Here is a 15,752-nt window from a genome sequence, read left to right as displayed (position 1 = left end):
AGTAAGAAACAAAGAAGCTGCGGGGAGGTCTTGCACATGCTGAGAAATAGACTTCCCTAGGGGAGAATGGGTGCGGGCAGACCAAGATAAAGGTAAGCTGGCAAGCTATACAACGGAACTCATCAGAAGGCAAGAACAGGTGTGGTATGTGAAATACCTTTTGGGGTCTGAGAAAGGGCCCAGGGATGTGGACTGAAGGGTTACTAGGAAGAGGTATTTTTCTCTCACATATAAATCAAGCCAAGACATGCCTCCCTCAGTTTGAAGACGAAGTCTCCTGCCCTCAGGAGAGGACATGAGGCTAGATCGAACACTCTGCCCCAAGGTCTGGAAGCGTTAATGGACATGTGATTCTCTCTTCTTATTGATGAACCATCCTAACTCAAGAATCTTGTCTAAGAATAATGTGAGTTTATCCGTCTTGATGGCCAGGAGAATCAGCCATTTGAGAAGCAAAGTAAAAATATGCAAGTTATTTTTTGAAAACAAGAGGGAAAAAATTGAAACACAACACAGAAGCATATACTCAGAGTCATTGGATCTTGGGGATGAAACAGCATACAGAGTCCAGAGGCTAAATGCAACTCAAGAAATTGAATCTTCTCCAGTATCGCCTCCACAAGCAGAAACATTAGTGTATGGTAGGTCCATATATGAGATGAAGAGTTGGGATGCTTACTTGCAAAACAGGGTAACAGTGTTATATATCACATAGGGATCTATTTACTGAAAACGTTTTCCTTCCCAAATATCTGACATCCAGTAACTTCTCCATATGTATGCTCTCTGAGTAACAGCTAAAGAATGTACAATGGCTAATGGGTTCCCTGTGGGGATCTGGAGAATATCAAATCCATGTACTAGGTCTCTGTTTTTTTAAGCTCACAATGTTGGAATTAATCAGTTTATTTCAGCAAGATGTACTGGATAGAGGTATGAGATGTTGCATATCTGTTGAATAATGACTGTGTTCTAGGGATGGTAGAAGGAAGTCAAATGGAGATTATTATCTCTTCTTAACATCAGCATAGAGATGTAGGTGTATTACTAGCATCACAGATGAGTAAACTGAGTTTGATTAGTTTCCCTAAGCTCCCGTTGCTACTGACAGCCAAAAGAAAAATCAATGGCCAGTGCTGTTTGTCAAAAAATCATGCTCTTTTCAACAAATGGTGCAGGGACAACTGTATAGTTACAGGCTAAAGAATCAAGTTGGACCCCCTACTTCACACCACACACAAAAATCAACTCAAAACAGATCATACTTAAATGTAAGAGCTAAAACTATAAAGATCGTAGAAAATGTAAGAATCATTCTTCATAACTTTAAGGAAGGCAAAAGGGTGATTCTAGGGAACCCACAGGTTAGGCAGTTGGTGGTTCATTTGGTAAAGAGTCTGCCTGCAATGCAGGAAACACAGGTTTGATTCCTAAGTTGAGATGATTCCCTGGAGAAAGAAATGGCAACCCACTCCAGTATTCTTGCCTAGAGAATCCCATGGACAGAGGAGCCTGGTGGGCTATAGTCCATGGGGTCACAAGAGTAGGGCACAACTAAGCAGCTAAACTTGCCTACTGACATAGCTGATTTACAATGTTGTGTTGGTTTCAGGTGTACAGTAAAGTGATTCAATTATACGTATATCTATATTCATTCTTTCTCATGTAGGTTATCACAGAATATCGAGTAGATTTCCATGTGCTGTATAGTAGGTCTCTGTTGGACGTCTCTATCTTCCAACTAGTAGTGTGTGTATGTTCATCCCAGCTCCTGATTTATCCCTCCTCCTACCATTTCTCCTTTGGTAATCATACGTTTGTTTTTTGATATCTGTGAGTCTTTTTCTGTTTTGTAAATAAGTTCATTTGTATCATTTTCATTTTTTAAAAATCGGATTCAGCATATAAGTGATATCATGTGATACTTGTCTTTCCATGTCTGACTCACTGCACTTAGTATGATAATCTCTGGGTCTATCCATATTGCTGCAGATGACATTATTTCATTCCTTTTTATGGCTGAGTAATATCCCATTATATATATATATATATATATATATATAATATTCATATTTTAGTCTAGTTTAAGGCAATAGTTTATTATGACAGTAAAAGCACATGTGAAAAAAATAGATAAATTGAATGACATCAAACTTAAAAATTTTTGTGCTACCATTAAGTATGAGAAGACAGCTATGACTCAACAATAAAAAGACAACCCATTGAAAAACAGGGAAAGGATTTGAATAGATATCTTTCCCAGAAGGTATATAAATGACTAATAAGCACATGAAAAGGTATTCAGTATTCTTAGTCATTAGGGAAATGCAAATCAAAATTACAACAGTCCCCACTTATCCATGGTTTTACTTTCTATGCTTTCAATTACTCATGGTCAACCTTGGTCCTAAAATATCGAAAGGAAAATTCTAGAAATAAACCAATTCATAAATTTTAAATTGCATGCTTTTCCAATTAATGTGATGAAATCTCTCACTGTCCCACTCCTTCCCTTCCAGGAAGTGAATCATCCCTTTGTCTAGCATGTCTGTTAGTCGCTTAGTAGCCTTCTTGGTTATTAAATCAACTGTCAAGTTATCTCAGTGTTTGTGTTCAAGTAACCCTTATTTTGCTTAATGATGGCCCCAAAGTGCAGGAGCAGTGATACTGACAATTCAGATATGCCAAAGAGAAGCTGTAAAGTGCTTCCTTTCTGTGACAAGGTAAGGGTTCTCAACTTAATAAGGAAAGAAGAAAAAAAAAATGATATGTTGAATTTGCTAAGATCTATGGTAAGAAGGAATCTTCTATTTGTGAAATTGTGAAGAAAGTAAAAGAAATCAATGCTAGTTTTGCTGCAGCACCTCACGCTGTGAAAGTTGTGGCCATCGTGCATGATAAATGCTTAGTGAAGATGGAAAAGGCATTAAATTTATACAGTAAGGTATTTTGAGAGACAAGGCAAGAGAGAGAGACCATATCCATGAAATTTTTATTATAATATATTGTTAAAATTGTTCTATTTTATTACTAGGTATTATTGTTAATCTCTAACAGTGCCTAGTTTGTAAATCAACATTTATAATAAATATGTATCAGTCAGTTCAGTTCAGTCACTCAGTCTTGTCTGACTCTTTGAGAACCCATGGACTGCAGTATGCCAGGCTGCCCTGTCCATCACCATCACCTGGAGCTTGCTCAAACTCATGTCCATCGAGTTGGTGATGCCATCCAACCATCTCATTCTCTGTCATCCCCTTCTCCTCCTGCCTTCAATCTTTCCCAGCATCAGGGTCTTTACTAATGTGTCAGTTCTTCACATCAGGTGGCCAAAGTATTGGAGCTTCAGCATCAGTTCTTCCAATGAATATTCAGGACTGATTTCCTTTAGGATTGACTGGTTTGATCTCCTTGCAGTCTAAGGGACTCTCAAGAGTCTTCTCCAACACCACATTTCAAAAGCATCAATTTTTTGGCACTAAGCTTTTTTTATGGTCCAATTCTCTCATCCATACATGACAACTGGAAAAACCATAGCTTTGACTATATGGACCTTTGTCAGCAAAATAGTGCCTCTGCTTTTTAATATGCTGCCTAGATTTGTCATAATTTTTCTTCCAAACAGCAAGCATCTTTTAATTTCATGGCTACAGTCATCATCTTCAGTGATTTTGGAGCCCAAGAAAATAAAATCTGTCACTGTTTCCATTATTTCCCCATCTACTTGCCATGAAGTGATGGGACCCAGATACCATGATCTTCACTTTTTGAATGTTGAGTTTTAAGCCAACTTTTTCACCTTCCTCTTTCACTTTCATGAAGAGGCTCTTTAGTTCCTCTTCACTTTCTGCCATAAGGATGGTGTCATCTGCATATCTGAGATTATTGATATTGCTATTTCTCCTGACAATCATGATCCCAGTTTGTGCTTCATCCAGCCCAGCATTTCACATGACATACTCTGCATATAAGTTAAATAAGCAGGGTGACAATATACAGCTTGATGTACTCGTTTCCCAATTTGGAACCAGTCCGTTGTTTCATGTCCAGTTCTAACTGTTGCTTCTTGAGCTGCTTACAGATTTCTCAGGAGGCAGGTCAGGTAGTCTGGTATTCTCATCTCTAAGAATTTTCCACAGTATGTTGTGATCCACACAGTCAAAGGCTTTAGCATAGTCAATAAAGCAGAAGTAGATGTTTTTCTGGAATTCTTTGTCTTTTTCTATGATCCAGCAGATGTTGGCAACTTGATCCCTGGTTCCTCTGTCTTTTCTAAATCCAGCTTGAACATCTAGAAGTTCTCAGTTCATGTACTGTTGAAGCCTGGCTTGGAGAATTTTGAGTATCATTTTGCTAGCGTCTAAGATGAGTGCAATTATGCGGTAGTTTGAACATTCTTTGGCACTGTCTTTCTTTGGGATTGGAATGAAAATGGACCTTTTCCAGTGCTGTGGCCACTGCTGAGTTTTCCAAATTTGCTGGCATATTGAGTGTAGCACTTTCACAGCATCATCTTTCAGGATTTGAAATAGCTCAACTGGAATTCCATCACCTCCACTAGCTTTGTTCGTGTGATGCTTCCTAAGGCTGACTTGACTTTGCACTCCAGGCTATCTGGCTCTTGGTGAGTGACCACATCATCAAGGTTATCTGGGTCATTAAGATATTTTTTGTAAGGTTCTTCTGTGTAGTCTTGCCACCTATTCTTAATATCTTCTGCTTCCCTGTATGTGTAGGAGAAAACATAGTATATATTTGGTATACATTTGATTCAGTACTATTCTGCAGTTTTAGGCATCCACTGAGGATCTTGGAACTTATCCTCTGAGGATAAGGAGTGTTACTACTATACAATGAAATACCATTGCATACCCACTAGGATAGTTCAAACTAAAAGAACAGAAAATAGTAAGTGTTGGAAAGAATGTAAAGAATTTGGAACCCTGATAACAATCCTGGGGCTTCCCGGGTGGTGCTAGTGGTAAAGAACCCATCTGCCAATGCAGGAGACATAAGAAAGTCTGGTTCAATCCCTGGGTTGGAAATATCCCCTGGAGGAGGGCATGATAACCCACTCCAGTATTCTTGCCTGTGAGAATCCCATGGACAGAGGAACCTGATGGGCTTCAGTCCATAGGGTTGCAAAGAGTCAGACATGACTGAAGTAACTTAGTAGGCATGTAAAATGGCAGGGTCCCTTTGGGAAATAGTTTGAAAGTTCTTCAAAATGTTAAGCATAGAGTTTTCATAGTACACAACAATTCCACTCTTATGGATATCCTTAAGGAACAGAGAACATATATATTCACAAGAGCACTTGGACATAAATGTATGTAGTAGCATTATTCATAATAGCCAAAATGTGGAAAAAACCCAAATACTTATCAGCTATAAATTGGATATATAAAATGTGGTATATCTATACAAAGGACTCTTACTTAGCAATAAAAGTAATCAAGTACTGATATACATTACGACATAGATGAATCTTGAAAGTGTTATCATCAGTAAAGGTACCAGTCATGAAAGACCATCTGTGGTATGATCCTGTTTATCTGAAATGTCCAGAATAGGGTAATCAGTAGAGATAGAAGGTAAGTAGTGGTTGCCTATAATAGGCGGTTGAGAGGTGACTGGGATGTAGACTGCTAACAGGTATAGGATTTCTTTTCAGAGGATATACATGCTCTAAAATTAGATTGTGGTTTTTCACAGGATTGGGTTTCCCTGTGAATTTACTAAAAACTTTTAATTTTGTACTTTAAATGGTTTGGGTATAGCAAGTAAATTATATCTCAACAAAACCATTTAGGGTCTTCCCTGATGATTACCTCTATGACTTTTTGGGAGCTTTTCTCTCTGTAAGCCTCACTGTTTCTCATCTGTGAAGTAGAGCAGAGTTTTCATCTTATGGGATTGTCATGAGGATTAAATGAGATAATGTATGTAAAATGCTTAGAGAGTGCCTGATATACCTAAGTGCTTTGTCAGATGTTGCTTTTCCCATCTCCCCCCAGTTCTCCCATTTTACCAAAAAGTCTCCAGGTTTAGTCACTGAAACCATTTCCTAATACCTGCCAACAAGGCTCCCACACAAACGGCAGCCTCTGTGCTTTATGACTGCGTTTATTGTCCATGTTTATTGTCAGTCCTCAGAGGGAAGAGCATGGACTTGTTCAAGATAGAGTTAGGTTCAAAGCCTGATTCTACCATAACAGCTTAGTAGTCAGCCCCTTCAGCGTTCAGTTTTATTAATCGATCAATGATTAGTATTTTTGCCTGGAAATGCTGTTGTGAGAATTAAGTGTTGTGAGTCTTGATAATATGGAAAACACCCAGCACAGTACCGGGCACTGTGAAGAGACACTCATCCAATATAAGTTGTCTTCTCTTTCCCACCCTTTCTGGGTTTCAGCCTCAATGAAATAAAATGATCTAATAAGAAAAAAATGCACTTGACATGAACGAGGGAAAAAAAAAACACCTTGGCTGATGGTTTTCTCTGCCAAAAAGATCTTACCCAGAGCTTCCTAAATGACTCCAATTAAGAGGCATTTTTTGAAGGCATACACATGTATGCTGTTTTTATTCCCTCTTTCTCCAGTGATCAGGTTAGATGGAAAGAAATAGACTACTTCAGTTTCACACAGAGTTTTATGAAAAATTTAAACTCTAACCATTCCTGCTCCCCAGATTGGCATTTATTAAAGTTATGAGGAGAGTTTGCAAGCAGGAACTACATCAAAAATATGCACAGGGCTCTTAGAGAGTTACTTTCTACAAGTGATGATGTCTTACTGTCAGTCTTTGAAAGAAATATCAAAAAGGTAATGTGAGCTGAAGCTTAAGATTTCTCAATATGTCCATTTGAGTTACAAAGGATTTTTATGCTCCATTTCAGACATTATTTAAACATTGTTATTCCTGCAAACATGCCACCCAGAGATAAGGTTTTGCTCTGAACCACATCGAAATGCAGATTGGTCTAGAAAGTCAGTTTCAAAGTGCCTTCTTGGAGGTAACTGTTTATTAAGCCTTGGAGGAATTTCAATTGCAAACCCTCAGTGGAAAGCAAAGGGAGCAGTAAGATTTGTAATATTCTCCTTAATCACGTGATTTGCACAACACTGGTACAGTTATAATCTAAATAAAGTTCCCGAAGCCATCAGGGCATTATACTGTAGCTGCTTCATTTAATCTAATGGCCCACATTAGGTAATTTTCATGCATTTTAATCTATTTAATGATCACCTTTCTCAAGTGATTTACAGCAATTGGATGTCTGGGGCTCAGGTACCTAGTAGCCGTGCACTGTACAATAAACCAGGAGAAAATACTCCTGGAAAATGTATGTTTTCTTTAGATCTGCCCTCATTAAGCACCAGGATAATATTTGCTGAGGATGTCCTTCTGTCTCATAAGATTTATTACTGTACATTGTATAGGCACCCAAAGAGCAGAATTAGTCTAAATAATGTCGAATATATTGAAATACTGAACCCTTTAGTGGACCAACAGATGCTTACATTTCCCAAGATGAGGGAGGATACCCCAGAATTTTCTATGAAAGATGATCAAATGTAGTAGCTCCTTCACACTATAAGAGATTTAGGGTTTACTTCATTCATTCAAGGCTCTGAAAAGTCCTGCAAAATGAAGATATATTTTGTTTGCTGTAATCTATGCTTCTTAAACTTCGGTCATAGAACCCATCCTACCTTGTAACCCTTTTTTACATTCTTCAGAATATACCTCATGAAAGAGAACATCAGCCTATATCCAGTATCAGTTTTTCTTTGAAAAAATACAATATAAATTTGGAGACAGACACATCTGGGCTTCCATCTGGCACTTGCAAACATTGAGCTCTCACAGCATAAGCTATTTCAGCTCTCCAAGTCTTGCTTTTACCTTTTGAAAAGATACCTTTTAGATTACTGAGGGGTTTAAATGAGAAAATATATGCAAAATTACCAGAGGTGTCTGGCACATAGTAGGTTTAAATCCATATTAGTGTCTTTCTTCTATTTTATGCAGTCTCTACAAGGCTGGAAATGCAGCCATAAATAAGATGGTTCCTACTTAGCAGAATTGTAGATTTTTCTCCTTGAAAGACTGGTCTCTGTTTTATGTGGCCTTCTGAACAGACATTTCAGGAAGCCTGTCATGGCGATCTCACCTTAAATGAGCACTTACTATATGTCAGGTGATGCGTTGTGCTGTACCTTGTTTCACCGTCATAGCGATCCCATGAAGTGAGCATTTCGAATGTGAGAACTAGGTCTGCTAGAGATAACTATCTAAAATCACACAGCCGCGGCTGGAGAAGCAGGCAGTAAACTTAGTATTATCTCATTTAAAAAAATCTATCATTAATAATCACTAGGTTATTACTTATCACTAAAAATATGTTGTTTTTTTAAAAAATTCTTATTTATTTGGCTGCTTTGAGTCTTAGTTGTGGCACACAGAATCTTTGCTGTACCATGCAGGATCTTTCCCTATGGTGCTCTGGCTCTCTAGTTGTGGCTCATGGGTTTCAGTGGTCACAGTGCATGGGCTTAGTCACCCTCGGCATGTGGGATATTCGTTTCCCAACCAGGAATTGGAACCAAGTCCCCTCCACTGCAAGGTGGAGTCTTACCCACTGGACCACCAGGGAACTTGTTCCTGTCCCCCGAGAACTTGTTCTTAAACTTCCGAGTATGGGATCAACAACCAGTCATGAAAAGAGAGCTTGAAAGGAAGAGAATGAGGAAAAAGGGAAAATAACTAGAAAGATAAATAAAAAAGTGAAAAAGAAGCCAGAATATGAATGAGACTTGGGCCAACTGGGCCATGTCTGACAGCCAAGGAGGTTCTCAGGTGACTCTGTGGCGTCATTGTTTGGCAGAATTCTTCAAAATATTGTGAATTTGTCAGAGCCTGGAAAATGTCATGCCTCATTAGGCAATGTAAAGTTCACAGTGTTTAATACAGATTAAAATACTATTCTGTTTGCCAAGATTTTGTCTATCATGTGTATGCAAGAAATGGTAGAAATTCCCCTAGACTTTTGTCCCAGGAACATCAAAAGGTCCTCTCATTTCTCCATTGTGGGTTATAATTTAGACCTCTATGAAAATCTGTCAGTAAAGGTGAGAGGTTTACAAGAGCTAATTAACTTTTAACTCATTATTGACTAGAGGATTTTTACAGAAATTAAGGCCTGTGACTGGTGATTTTTATTTTGGCTGGCCAAAAATTAATTCTATTATTTCATTATCACTTTGCAGGTTTATTACATTCAACAATTACACCTGACACACCTGTAATGTCTTCTGATTTTTGTGAAATGTTGTCTTCAATCCTCTCTTCTGTGGAGACAAAGGAACATTCTTCAGCACCGTGAGTTTCATTTTCACTTTCTGTATCAGAATCAGTCGCTAAGGATTTTTTGTCTTTTTGTTGGTCTAATGTTCACATTGTCTGAATCAGAACTACATTGTGAAGAACTAATCATCTTCTGAGATCCTAATACATATGCCACTTGGACAGTCAGAGAAAGTATCTGCATAAAGTTCATCAAAAAATTCTTATTCACTAAAAATTTCATGATGTGTCATTTTTAAAAATTTTACGTTTATAATACACACAAGGTTGGAACAAAAACCTGATGGAGCAATATGTGAATGATAATGACTGTCGTAGGTTGTATGATGAACCCTTGATTGATTTTAAGCTCTAACAACTTTGCATGGTGATGTTTATTGTATCACTCTTTAAAAGCATATTAATATGTCTCTGGTCAGTAATATGTTAGGATATTCAAGTTGATGATGAGGAAATCACGTTTTGACCAAAGTTTGAAGTTGGGAATGATTTTAAATAAGAGCTTTATTGGACCTTGAGTTTAAACATTTTTGGAAAGTGACAAAATAGTTATCTTTGAATATTTAGAGAGATGTCATGTTAAATAGGCAAGAAATCTGTACTTTGGGACATCTTTATCCATAACTATAACAGGAAATAATCTGGAAAGTTGGTTTACATAAATACACTACAACTATGTTCATCTTAATCAACTAACATATATTTATTCAACTTATGTCTGCCATGTATGTACTGATGCCTGGAATTGGGAGATACAAAGAAGATATAAAGACAACAGATCTAGGGAATTCCCTGGTTAGGATGGCACTCTTTCATTGCTGAGGGCCCAGGTCCGATCCCTGGTCGGGGAACTAAGATCCTACAAGTCACATGTTTGGGCCAAAAAAAAAAAAAAAAAGACAACAGGCTTGGAGGTCTGCATGAAGCTCATTGAAAGAAAGAAATGCAAAAGTCATACTAACTCAGTGAAATGAGCTCCAAGAGAAGACCATTTGCATCGGGAGCCTAGGGAGAGAAAGGGCTAATTTTTGTAGAGGAAGATAATTTGTATTAAAATTTCCAAAAGGATGTGATGTTCCAGTTAAATGTTGAGGGAGGGTAGGATTTTGACTGGGAGACAGTAGGCAAAGAAAACCCAAAGCAGAGGGAACTTGCAGGGCAAAGCCAAGAAGGTGTGAGGTGGGTTGATGTGCTCCGTGAGGCACAGCCAGCTTGGAATGCTCAGAGCCACCTGTGTTCCTGGTGAGGGCATCATGTGAGCTGAACCTGTTGGGTGCGGAGGAACCTGGTCCTCATGGGCTTTGGATGTTATCCCATGGGGAACAGAAATCCACAGAAGGACTTCAGCAAGACAAGAATGAATGCCCATCACATAGAAGACCACTTCAGCATCACTGTGACTGGGTAAACCATTTCGTGAGATAAAGAGATATCACAGAGGAGTCAGAAAGGGTCCCCCAGGCATCCACATGCATATGCAGCCACCCTCACTGAAAACCCGCCCTCTGGGAAGAATGATGTGCTGTCCGTTCAGTAAGAGAAAATCTACCACATAAAAACTTTGCATAACATCTCAGATCCTTTAGTAGAGTTTTGAATCACACAAAATAGCATAGCTTGGGCAAACTTTAAGTTCTACATATTTTATAGGGCTATTTTGTATTGTCAGAAGTCTAAGATTAAAGAGGCATCAAAGATAATTTAATTTGATCTTTCGGCTGATGCTTGAATCACTTCTATAAAACTCCTTTCAAAGGTTGCTCAGTCTCTGATTATTTAGAGTGACAGGAAACTCACCTTCTGCCCAGATAAAAGTGCTAATCAAACCAGTGGGGACACATGAGGAATTGGAACACGGTGATGGGCAAGTGTGTCCAGGCAGTTAAGTGACCACTGCACGTGGAGCCGGGGGAACTTGTGAAGATCTCAGTTCATGGAAGGGGTTTTGTGTCTTCACGGTGGGAGTCACATTCTGAGCAGAATCTACACTGGGATTCAAATGCAAAAGCTAGGAAGTGAAGAAGTCAAGTGGTAGGACTCGGGCTGGTTGAATCAACATACCTGGAGCACAGGGTAAGAATGGGGCTGGTCACTGCAGGTGGGTCACGAGGGGAGATGGCAGGTACAGGTCTGGATCAGGGAAAAAGCTCAGGAAAAAGACCATGAAGCCGTGAAATTCATCAGAGCACGGTCTTATGAATGAGGTCTACAGAGTGAAGGCATAGGGTTTTAAAGAAACAAGTGAGCCTGGAGAAAGCCTGGATGAATCAGAGCCAGGAAGGATCATTTGGGTTCACAGTTCAACATTTGCTGAGTGGCTTTCAGTGCAATGCAGTGGGCTCGGTGTCGGCCTTTCCCTACAGGGAGCTGACAGCCCCTTGCACCTTGGCTGATATTTGACTACACACAGGCCTTGGTTTGACTTTAAACCCCAAGGCAAATTCTTTCAGTGTGGAGGCCCCTCTTATTTTCCTGCTACTGTTTTTATTTTGAAAATGTTGAATATGTTAGACAAAAATCAGCTGATTATATGAAGGAAGTGCCTGTTAGCAGTGTGTGTGTGATGGGGGAAGGGTAGCCTTTCGTGTGCTGCAAGGAACATAGAGGGCAAAGAACATCCCTGAACTGATCTTTTTAGGAAATTGCAGAGTGAAAAACAAAGGACAGATTTTCAAACTAGATTTCCTCTCTGAAAGAACATCCTGAGACATCGCTATTAGTCATAGGTACATAATTTAAGGGTTCAAAAGAAGTGTCAGAAAACAATTTTCATGCCAATTTTTCAAACTCAAAATGGAGGGATGAAAAATATAGGAGGCGCTGAGGTCGTGAACATGCATATCTTTCAGGCTTAATGTCCCGATGTAGCAATTAGAAAAATCAGGTAATTGGATAGTTACTTTGTCAAGATAACTGACTGGTTAAATCAGCTCAGCAGGTGAAAGTCTGGGAGCTTGCTTTTGAGCATAAACTCACTAAATAAGATTTTAAGTGCGTATTTAGGACAAGAAAATGAAATTCTTGGGTTGTGATTATAAAGCACAAGTTCATGAAAGAAAACCAGGATTGAAGCAAATCAATGTATATTCTCTCTCACTCTCTCTGTCTCTCTGTCTCCACATGCAAACACACACAGATACACAACACACACACACACACACACACTCCACACATGAACACATATTGTCAGGAGAACATTTCAGCTTTGCTACGGTAACTAGTCACCGAACACCAAGACCCATGATGAGACACAAAGAAGTAGTAAATTTGCAGATAGAAGGAAGCTAAAGGGTATTGTCCTACCTGGATCAACTAGTGAGCACTTCAAACCCATCACCTCTATGACTTAACTCATGTGTTCTCCCCTTGCAACTCTTTTCACTTCCTGTTTCCCCACATTTGGTAAATAGCACTAAATCCACCCCATGTGCAGATTAGAGACCTGGGTATCATTCTTTATAACTATTTCCCTTCTCCCCTCTTTTAAAAGCAGTGTCTGTGTTCTGTGTTGTCCTGAATAATTTCCCAAATCTAACCACCACCCCCTCCCACTGCCACTACCCGTGTCCAAGGTACCATTGTCACTAAACTGGACTGGCTGCCAACTATCCATTACCACACATTCTTCTTGTTCCCAGTCGAATCCATATCCTCACAGGAGAGCTGCTCAATGAGCCTATGTAAATTTAATCATGTACCCCATCCTGCCTCATTGCTTAAAAACTGTTAGCCTCTCACTGGGGCTTCCCTGGTGGTTCAGTGGTTAAGAATCTGCCTGCCAATGCAGGAGACATGAGTTTGATCCTTGGGTCAGGAAGATACCCTGGAGAAGGAAATGGCATCTCCCTCCAGTATTCTTGCCTGGGAGATCCCATTGTCAGAGGAGCCTGGCAGGCTACAGTCCATGGGGTCACAAAAGGGTCAGACATGATTTAGTGACTAACCAACAACCGCTTCTCATTGCTCTTGGAAAAAAACCAAAATCCTGAATGGACCTGCATATTCCTTCATTAGACCCTGATTTATCCCTGGATTTATCTGTGTCTTTATTCCTATCTGTGTTAGTATCTGTTCTACACATAGATCCTTCAGTTTGCCTCAACCTTGCCTTCAAGGCCTTCCCATATGACTTTCCCATTACATGGAACTCTATTCATTTCTTAAAACTCAAACTGATTTCTGTATCACTTAGAACTTAAAGGTACATTCACAGGAAGTTTTCCCAGACCTCCTTGACTGAATCAGTCCCCTGCTTTAAGTCTGTTTGATGTCACTTTTATTGTTGTTGTTGAAATTACTTGTTTAATAACTATTGACCCTGCTGGAACTATAAGTTCCATTAATGCAAGAAAAGATGTGTGCCTATCCCCAGAGCCTGAAATAGCATCTCAAACTGAAAAAAAGTCCTAAAAAAAAGCATTTGTAAAATGACCCAGTGAATTCCTTGAGTGATCTTTGGTTTCTTGGCATCACAATGAGTGGTACTGATAAACCACATGGATCCAAAGTTAATATGAAGTTCTGAGCCCACATCCTCAAAATCAACTTCCCATGAATATATGGAGGAAAGGGAACTGAAGATTCTGGCTAACTAGACATGTAATTAAAATAAAATACTCCTGGATGCAGTTGTTAAAGAAGTGATTTTGTAAAGAGAAGTAGATTATCTGGGACAAGAAACGTGGCACTTCTGTTCCACTCTGCACTGTGTAGGATATTCCTGCAATATTCTGGTCAGACCTGGGACTTTACATATTTGAACAGTCGGGAGGTGAGAGAAGAGGATGCTGAGGAGGACGGGGAACCATGGTAACCAGGAGGTATTGTCCAAGTTCTTGGGGAAGTACTTGGGAACTCTGTTCAAAAATCTGAAGAACTCTCATGTTTGTGATGAAAATGTCCTACATGGCCTAAAAGAGAAAGAGTGGCAGGAGTTCTTGGGTGAATTTCGGATGGAGCCAGATGATGGCTGTCTGTATGGAGAACAGTTTTGATTAAACATCCTGGACTGTGATATAGGTCCTGCCCTAGATTGAAAGAACGTGCAAGGTGTCAGCATCCTCAGGAGGTGGAATGGGCAAACCCAGAAAGTCGTGAGATGTCTGCCTCTTGATTTGGTCCAGTGTAGACTGGCTGGTCACATGGTGCTGACAGTCAAGGCTTGTTGGGAGTTGGCGTGTGGCCATACCAGCTTCCTATTTAACTGGCATTTATCTGAGGGGCTTTCCTGGTGTCTCAGATGGTAAAGAATCTGCCTGCAATTGAGGAGACCCGGGTTCAGTCCCTGGGTTGGGAAGATCCCCTGGAGAAGGGAATGGCAACCCACTCCATTATTATTGCCTGCAGAATCCCACAGGCTACAGTCCATGGGGTCACAATGAGTTGGACACAACTGAGTGATTAACACTTTCACTTTTTTATTTGAGAAGACACTGCATGCCTGAAATTGTGCTGGGCTTGTTCACAAATGCTGACTTATTAGTGCCATACCACAGCTTCATAAGATACATAATACACTTTTGTAATCCTGTTTTGCAGGGAATGAAAGCGAGACTTAGCAAAGTAAAGAGACCTCTTCAAAATATGCTAATAATCCTTTTTCTAAAAGTTTTTTTTTTTTTTTAATTTATTTATTTACAATTTATTTGGCTGCATCAGGTCTTAGTTGTGGCATGTGGGATCTCTCATAGTAGCACACGCAGGCTCGTTGTTGGTGTGCTCCAGTTTCTTTTGTTGTGGAGCACGGGCTCTAGATCACATGGGCTTAGTTGCCCCATGGCATGTGGTATCTTAGTTCCCCGACCAGGTATCGAACCTGTGTCCTCTGCATTGGACGTCAGATTCTCAACCACTGCACCACCAGGGATATCCTGGGAAATGATACTTTGCCGGTGGTTCTTCTTTTTCAAAATCCCACAGTCCCGTTTTACTTTTTCAATGTAGCACTTAGAGGCCATTCCAGGGCTCATGAGCTCTAATTCTACCATACTAAGCTTGACACCAAAATGGCCAGCAGACTTAGAACCTGGCCACAGTGACGACCCCTGGCCACAACTGAACAGAAAGACAGAAGTCTTCAAACTGGGTCATTTCTAATGACTAGATGTAGCTGAGATTGCGGAGAATGAAGTAGGGTAGTAATGTGTGCATGTGCTCAGTGGCTGCAGTCATTTCCAACTTGCAGCCCTATGGACTGTAGCCTGCCAGGCTCCTCTGTCCATGGGATTTTCCAGGCAAGAATATAGGAGTGGGTTGCCATGCCCTCCTTCAGGGAATTTTCCTGATCTGTGGATTGAACCTGCATCTCCCATGTCTCCTGCAGGTGAATTCTTTATCACTGAGCCACCAGGGAAACCCAGAGTAGTAGTAGTGGCAGAATA

The 15,752-nt window shown here is 39.9% G+C and overlaps 1 long non-coding RNA gene across 2 annotated transcripts in view; it reads left to right on the top strand.

Moving 5' to 3' along the window:
• The window catches only part of LOC145514711 (uncharacterized), a 581,776-nt gene that overhangs the window by 211,481 nt on the left and 354,543 nt on the right, over positions 1 to 15,752 (top strand). The window contains exon 5 of one of the 2 annotated variants that reach the window (XR_014060312.1): positions 9,276 to 9,387. This is a non-coding gene — a long non-coding RNA (uncharacterized LOC145514711). Of the gene's footprint in view, positions 1 to 9,275; positions 13,789 to 15,752 lie in introns of those variants that run through there. The other variant, XR_014060311.1, reaches the window with a different exon arrangement.

Source organism: Giraffa tippelskirchi, chromosome 7 (assembly GCF_054371585.1).
Source record: "Giraffa tippelskirchi isolate mGirTip1 chromosome 7, T2T-mGirTip1v1.2.pri, whole genome shotgun sequence".
Classification (NCBI taxonomy): domain Eukaryota; kingdom Metazoa; phylum Chordata; class Mammalia; order Artiodactyla; family Giraffidae; genus Giraffa; species Giraffa tippelskirchi.
The sequence above is the reverse complement of the archived record's forward strand: the minus strand, read 5'-3'. Positions and strand labels throughout refer to the sequence as shown.